This window comes from Heloderma suspectum, chromosome 11, assembly GCF_057233095.1.
Source record: "Heloderma suspectum isolate Gila_16-S chromosome 11, 16-S_ref, whole genome shotgun sequence".
Taxonomy (NCBI): domain Eukaryota; kingdom Metazoa; phylum Chordata; class Lepidosauria; order Squamata; family Helodermatidae; genus Heloderma; species Heloderma suspectum.
The window spans coordinates 32,684,491-32,691,031 of record NC_139468.1 but is presented as its reverse complement, the minus strand read 5'-3'; the positions used below and the strand labels follow the sequence as shown (position 1 = coordinate 32,691,031).

Genomic DNA, 6,541 nt, shown 5'->3' with positions numbered 1-6,541 from the left:
CCAAGCTTGCGGGTGGGCGGGGCTTTCGGAACCTTCACGCCGCCCAATCGGGAGAGGCGGCGGGCCGCGGCGCGAGGCGGAGGGGAGCCGAGCGCGGCCGCCGATTGGCTGGGCGTCGGGGTCAGCCCCTGCCCGGTGACCCCGGAGTGAGGAGAGGAGGTGGCTCCTCTTCAGGCAGGCAGGCAGTCGGTGCAAAGTGTCTCCCGTCCACTCGCCCCCCTCGGCAGCCTCCCCTCCTCGCCCGCCCCGCCGTGCCCGCGGCCCCCGCCCCGCGGCCCCGCCCTTTCCACCTCGCCTCGGCAGCCGCGGGGGAAGCGGATGAGGCGCGGCGCCTGGGCCGGGCCCTGAGGGGAGAGAGAGAGACGGAAAGACGGACAGGTAACGGCCGGCGAGGGGGGAGGGGCTTAGCCGCCCCCTCCCCCAATAGCAGTGTGGAAAAGCGGGGCGGGAGGACGCTGCGGCCGCCGGGCGAGCCTCAGCGGGGAGGGTCTCCTCGGGCAGAGGCGGCTGGGGTCGCCCGGCCCCCCGTTACGCTCGCGGGGGGGCGCGGGAAGGGAAGGGCTTGTGGGCGGGGGGGGGCTGCTTCCCCCCGTTTCCTTATCTTGTCAGTGGTATCTCAGTTTTTCCAGTGCTTACGGAATGTATGTGTGTGTGTGTGTGTGGGGCGGGGGGAGGTACTTCTTATTTATCGACATCCATAATTCATTAGCCTTTTGCTGCTCTGATTTTTGCCTGGGTACTTTATGCTAAGTACCTGTTTTCTTACTAGCGTAAGGGCGCGATCCTGTGCATGTTTATATAGAAAGAAAGAAAAAGTCCTACAACTCCCAGCGTTCCCCAGCCAGCAAAGCTGGCTGGGGAACGCTGGGAGTTGTAGGACTTTTTTTTTCTGTCTAAACATGCACAGGATTGTGCCCTAAATAACTTAACTTCCAAGGTCTTATACAAGCAATAAGCACTTCTTACCCTTCTCCCCTCCCTCCACCTCACCCCAAAGCAAGAGCAATTTAGTCCTCATCCGGAGTATTTATGTGTGTGTGTGAAGTAAGTTCTGTTGAGTTTACTCTCTAGTTAGTGTGGTTAGGACTGCAGTGGCAGGTTTGTTTGTTTTCCTTAATATGGGGTTGGGGGGGGTGGCGGAGAGGGGCAGGTATGAAGTGCGGCTACTTATTTGTAGTGCTTGAGGAGGGGGCAGACAGAGATGGCTTGCTTTTTTAAAAAGGCAGGGGAGAAAATGATGGAGAGACGGGGAAGGGTGTGATGCACCGTGGGGAATTGGGAAGGTGATGGGATGGATTAATGGTGTGAGTAGAGTGCTATTGAGACATCCCCCCCTTCAGTACTCAAGAAGCTGGGGAAAAGGTGCAGGTAAGTCAAGGCGAGCCTCTTCCTTACTGTTAACTTCCCTTCCCCCTGCAAAGGTGAGGGTGATTTGATCTGGGAGAAGGGAAAGATTATGTGGTGAGGAATGGGGAAGCTTATTTTGTGTGTGTGTCCCAAATGCTTGGGCTGAGGGAGGGGAGACTTACAGTTAAGCCTTTTGGGAAAGAGGGAGAAGGAAAGGTATCTCCCTCTCCTGAAGAGGAAGAAAGCAAAAAGTGAGGGTGACTCATCTTGAGAAGGAGGAAAATGAGGAGATAGAAAGGGAAATTATATTGAACCACCTCCAAAGGCTCAATTTTGAGGGGAGGGGGTTAGGATGACCCACTGCCTTATTGTTCAACCCTATACCTGGGAAGAAGGAAGTTAAAAGTAAGGATCACTTTTTATTATTTTTAGATGAAGAGAAATCTATGAGTTAGAATGGGGAGGCCTTCCCTGATTAACTCCGAAGAATGCTAGTGGGGTTGATTCTGCAGTACAGAGAAGCAGGAAGATGAAGTTCACTGCCTCCGCTTTCTCCTCGTTTAGAGAGGATGTGTATCCTTTCACAGCACTTGTCCCTAGAGTGGGTAGTGAGGGAAACCCATTCTTAGATGGGAGTCTGTGAGGGTTACAAAGGGGGAGTTCTCACTTGAGCAGCCCCCGCCCCCGTTTGTTCTCATTATTAAGTTCAAGAGTTCCAGCAAAAAACAACCCGAAGATACTATGGCAATGGGTGTCTAACTGAAAAGGGACAATGTGTGTAGCTGTAAATGTACCGCTGTCCCATTGTCCCACTAGGGACTGAGTTTTCCTGATCCATTCTATTATGTTCTACCGTAGGCATGAAAGGATACCCACCTTCTACTGTATGCTCTGCTCTTAAGTTCTTTCCACCTCCTCAAAAGCCCCTGTCCAGATAACCATTATATTTTTCTCTTCTGTGCATCATATTTTTATCTTGCATCTTCTAAAGTGATTATTACTTCTCTTTACCTGTAGTCTCAGCTGGAGAGTTTAGTATCTGAGCATTGTGGAACTCTCAAATTTCAGTCTTTTCTGCCCATATCATGCTGCTCCCTGTGTTAGCAGCCTTCCCCAACCTGGTACACTCCAACTCCCAGCATACCCAAGTATTGGCTATTCTGGCTGAGGCTGATGGGAGTTGAAGTCAAAATCATCTGGAGGCACCAGGCTGGGGAAGGATGGTGTATATCATCCCAGATGCTCTATTCCCCTCAGACATTGCTTATTTCATCCCTTAGATTTGAGTGTTGGATACAATAGATGGGGTTGCACGCCTTCAGAAAGAACAGGTAAATATCCTGGGAGCGCTCCTAGTTTCATCATTGTCATTAGAAGCCCAACTGACTTCTGTGGTGAGCAGTGCCTATTACCAGCTTCAGTTAGTATATTGCCTGCGCCCTTTCATGGACAGGGATAGTCTGGCTGCTGTAGTCCATATATTGGTAACCTCGCATTTAGATTACTGTCATGCACCTTATGCTGGGCTACCCTTGTGCTTCGTCTGGAAGCTGCAACTGGTGCAGAATGTGGTGGCATGTATGCTGATTGAGGCACTGTGGCTGAGCAGCACATATTACACTGGTATTGAAGCAACTTCACTAGCTACCTGTTAGTAACTGAACCAAATTCAAGGTCTTGCTCCTGGTATATAAAGTCCTGAAGAACTTGGGACCTGGTTACCTGGCGGGTCACCTTTGTCTTTGACAAAGACCTGTGTAATTGCTAAAATCATTGGAGGAGGCCTTGCTGATTGTACCACAACCTGCAGATTGTCACCTGGAAGGTGGCTTTCTCTGTGGCGGAGCCCACCTTACAGAATACCCTCCCCCTGGTATATTGGTGTGCCTGTTGAAGACCCATCTGTTTATCCAAGCCTGATGTATTTTAATTCTTTATTTTATAAACCACTTAGATATGTTTTTTAGATCTAGTAAGTGGTATATAAACTGAACTTTTCCAAAAATCTCTAGGAAAAATGTTTTTTTAAATGTTTTTCTGGTCCTCCCTCCCATTTTTTTCTGGCAGTTTTCAAGGCCCCCATATATTTAGAGGTTGAGTAAACCACTGTGACTTTTGTCTGTTATTTATATACCCACACCCAAATGCATGGCAGTTTACAGAGTGATGTGAGAAGATGGGTCTATTCTCCAAGGAGCTTATAATCTAAATTTGAATGTGTGGAGGACAACAGAGGGAGGAAGAGGTAAACTCTTCTAATCTTCTGGACCTGACCCTTTAAATAAACATGTTCCACTCACATAGGAGGTCATAGAAACTTACTTAAAAATAATTCAGTATAAAAAGGTCAGTATGACAGCAATGAACTTCCATGTGAAAGATTCCCTATCTCACAAGGAGTGAAAGGTCATACTAAGGGTGCAGTCCTATGGATGTTTTAGACAGGAAAAACTCCTACAACTCTCAGCTAGTCTTTAAAGTTGTGATTCTGAAGTTGTGGGGGTAGGCTGCTTTGGGGGAGGGGTGCAGGATACCTGGAAGGAGTCTAGAGGTGCTCCAGGAAGTGATAGTACCTTGAAGGAGGTAGAATTTTTTTTTCTCCTACCCACCAAGACTTGTGCAGGTTAAATGCCCCCTGGAAAAGCATCCTCACTGGTTTACATTGGTTTTAGTAGGGCGGGGGGAGGTTACTATCCCCAGTAGGGATCGGTGAGAATTTCATTTTTTTTATAACAACTTATCAAAATTTGCAAATTTCTTCATAAATGGGATCGAAAGAACCTGAGACTTAAAAAAAAAAAAAAAGGAAATGTGGGAGAAACCAAAACTGACAGATTTGTACACGCGACCTAGGGCTTTTGACTGTTCTTTAAATTCTGGGTTTGAATTCCTGTGTATTCAGCCACGTTTGTGGTGCCGAATTGGGGTTGCCACCTCTTTTTCTGACAGGCTCAAAATCTTTATCTAACAGCTATATGGCAGGCAGGGACAACATGGTCCTCTCCAGGCTGGGAATAGCTGAACCTGTTGAGTTTGGCTGATGTGAATGAGTGAGAATTTCATTTTGGTTTGTTCTTTGTAAGAATTTACCAGCATTTTCAGATTTCCTTAGATATGGAATGAAAAGAACATGAGATTTTTAAACTTTTGAATGTGTGAGTACCAATTACTCAATGCTGTTTTGTTGTAAAGATAGTTCTTGGGATATGTGTGTTGAGGAAGTGTCCTCTCTTATTTCTCTTGTTAAGGTCAGTGTCTGATTAGAAGTGCAATCCACAGATCCTTGCATGCAAAAGGATGTGACATATGCATGAGAAATCTCTGCACGCTTACCTATAGAACAGATTATTGTGGGAGGGGCACATAGTAGAGTAAATTCAGAATGTGAGCTGAAGTTCAAAAACTCTGAGAAACACTGCTTTAAGATGCTAGACTTTCTTCTAGAGTTTGGTCTACTCAGTCTTCATCTTAATTTTAAGCATAATTGTTTTCTACTTAGGTCTCCAGAGACTTGGACTTAAGTATACTAGTAGATCACCTCTTTTCCTATCTCTTTTTATGGTTTTAACAGCATCCATTAGGACACTGGGAGTTCCCAAAATCAGAATTGGAAATTGGTGTGTCAAGCCATCTTAGCCAGTCCTTTTCATTGCCAGGAGTTTCACGGGTCTGTGGAACACAGCATACAGCCAGCTGGCAGATCTCATACCACCTCCAGTCCTTTTATATGGCCTATGAACTGTTAGATTCCAAAGAGAGTGCTTTAATTTTTGAATAAATATCTAGCTTGACCGGTTTCAGATACTGAGTTTGAAATGTAACAGAAAAAGAAGGTAAAAGAAGTCCAGATTCATTGTTTTGTGACTTGTTTGCCAATTTCAGATATAAGAATTTATAGAATTTATGTGTGAAGACTGATTCAGGTTTGTTACATTTCATAAAAACCTCAGAGTTGGGGATATATTGTACAAGCCTGCCAGGATTATAAGATCTTTGGGGGAGGCCCTTCACTCGACCGTGCTGCCGTGAGAGGCACGTTTGGTGGGGATGCGAGAGTGGGCCCTTTCAGTGGCTGCACCCAGGCTCTGGAACTCCCTGCCAAGTGAGGCTAGGTTGGCTCCCTCTCTGTGGTCCTTCTGATGGCAAGGCAAATATGTTTTTATTCAGGCAGGCCTTTGGCATATAAGCTGGTTTGTTGCTGAAGGGTTTTTAAATTGGTTGAGTGCTGTTTGTTTGTTTTATTGTGTGTTTTTAATTGTGTTTTTAATTTTTTGTTTTTATGTTATGTTTTAATTAAGATTTTGTTTTTAATTGTATTTTATTAATTAAGCACTGTTTTTTGACAGAAAGGTGGGATCTAAATATAATAAATAAAGTTTATGAGAAGGTAGTGAGTAAATGCGTAAGTAACTTTTGCATACTCTTTTCACCCTTCTATGTGATGTATGAAGTTACTTGTTTGTCCTCTGTTTCTGGTCCCTTGTAATGTGAAAAGTGGCTCAAAAGCTCCTGTAGTACAAGCACAACATGTTGTAGTTTAACATCTCTCAAACATGACACGCATATTTTAGCTGTCTCGTTTGACACTTCTGACATGCTCCTAAAGCCCAAATTGCAGAACCATCCATTGATAGTTACTTAGAAGTAAGTACCATTGAGTTCAATGGAGCTTACTTCCATGTAAGTGAAAATAGTATTGCATCCTGGGAAAGTCTTCTACTGCCTAGCTATTTCACAGGTAAGAGGTATTTCCTGATCTGCACCTTCCATTTCTTGTTCTTCCTCTGATTACCCAGTTGTCTGAAAAGGGGTGTGTAACATTTTCTTATAATAGAACTATAGAAGCCAATGGAGTAGCAAGCTTGACACATGAGTCTTAAATCCAGAAGGCTGAGAATCATGGCTTTCCCTGCCTTTTAATCATGCAGGATTAATGCTCTACACCAGGGGTGGGAAACTTGTGGTACTCCAGATGTTTTAGCCTACAGCTCCCGTCAGCCTTCACCATTGGCTATGCTGGCTAGGGCTGATGAGAATTGTAGGCCAAAACATCTGGAGGGCCACAAGTTGCCTACTTCTCCCCTACACAATTGCAACACACTATTGTGGGCTTTGGTGCTGTTAGTTGGCCAGGATGACATCGCTGTTAAGGGTGCCAGACTAGATGTGAGGAGAACTGGGTTCATGGAATTTT

The 6,541-nt window shown here is 45.6% G+C and overlaps 1 protein-coding gene across 6 annotated transcripts in view; it reads left to right on the top strand.

Moving 5' to 3' along the window:
* Nucleotides 1-148: 148 nt before the first annotated feature.
* The window catches only part of ASB7 (ankyrin repeat and SOCS box containing 7), a 43,167-nt gene continuing 36,774 nt past the window's right edge, over nt 149-6,541 (top strand). The window contains exons 1-3 of one of the 6 annotated variants that reach the window (XM_084817364.1): nt 149-378; nt 1,780-1,920; nt 5,149-5,180. The gene's annotated coding sequence lies outside the window, so the exon portion shown is untranslated. Of the gene's footprint in view, nt 379-1,779; nt 4,503-5,148; nt 5,181-5,693; nt 6,086-6,541 lie in introns of all 6 variants that reach the window. The other 5 variants (XM_084817365.1, XM_084817363.1, XM_084817361.1 and 2 more) reach the window with 5 other exon arrangements.